Source organism: Indicator indicator, chromosome 3 (assembly GCF_027791375.1).
Source record: "Indicator indicator isolate 239-I01 chromosome 3, UM_Iind_1.1, whole genome shotgun sequence".
NCBI lineage: Eukaryota > Metazoa > Chordata > Aves > Piciformes > Indicatoridae > Indicator > Indicator indicator.
The window spans coordinates 42,409,666-42,410,490 of NC_072012.1; positions in this window are offsets into that span (position 1 = coordinate 42,409,666).

The window sequence follows — 825 nt, forward strand, 5'->3', positions numbered from 1 at the left end:
ACAGACAAAGAATGATCTTGAATGCTTCCCATTTCAGATGAATTCAATTTTGAAAAATGGGTACCCTCTGTCACATAATACCTATAAATTACAGAGTCTGAAGAAAGTGCTTTTTAAAATATCTGTGTTTTATAACTGATTAATCCAAACGTTTGGCATAAGCTATCCACATGTCTGCTAATTAGCAATATGTTGGTTTGCTCTGGCTTTTTCACTGGAAAGAAAACAAGCATCTGATATCACAGAATGGTAAGGGCTGGAAGGGACCTGGAAAGATCATCCAGTCCAACCCCCTGCCAGAGCAGGATCACCTAGAGCAGATCACACAGGAACACATCCAGGTGGGTGTTGAATATCTCCAGAGACAGAGACTCCACAACCAGCCCTGGGCAGCCTGTTCCAGTACCCTCACAAGGAAAAAAGTTTTCTTCATGTTTCCATGGAACTTCCTATGCCTCAACTTCCCCACCCCTTGCCCCTTGTCCTGTCACCGGACATCACCCATAAGAGCCTGACTACATCCTCTTGGCACTCACCCTTTACATCTTTATAAACATGAATGTGGTCACCCTTCAGTCTCTTCTCCAAGCTAAAGAGCCCTCAGCTCCCTCAGTCTCTCCTCATAAGGAAGATGTTCCACTCTCTTCATCATTTTTGTGGCTCTGTGCTGAACTCTTTCAAGCAGTTCCCTGAGGTCCTTCTTGAACTGAGGGGTCTATCTTGAAGTTTTCTTAGAGGAATATTTCCAAACATGTTGGAAACTATACTCCCAGGACAAGCTGGAGAGATCAAAATAAAGGAAAAAAACCAACCTGACCACTAAAA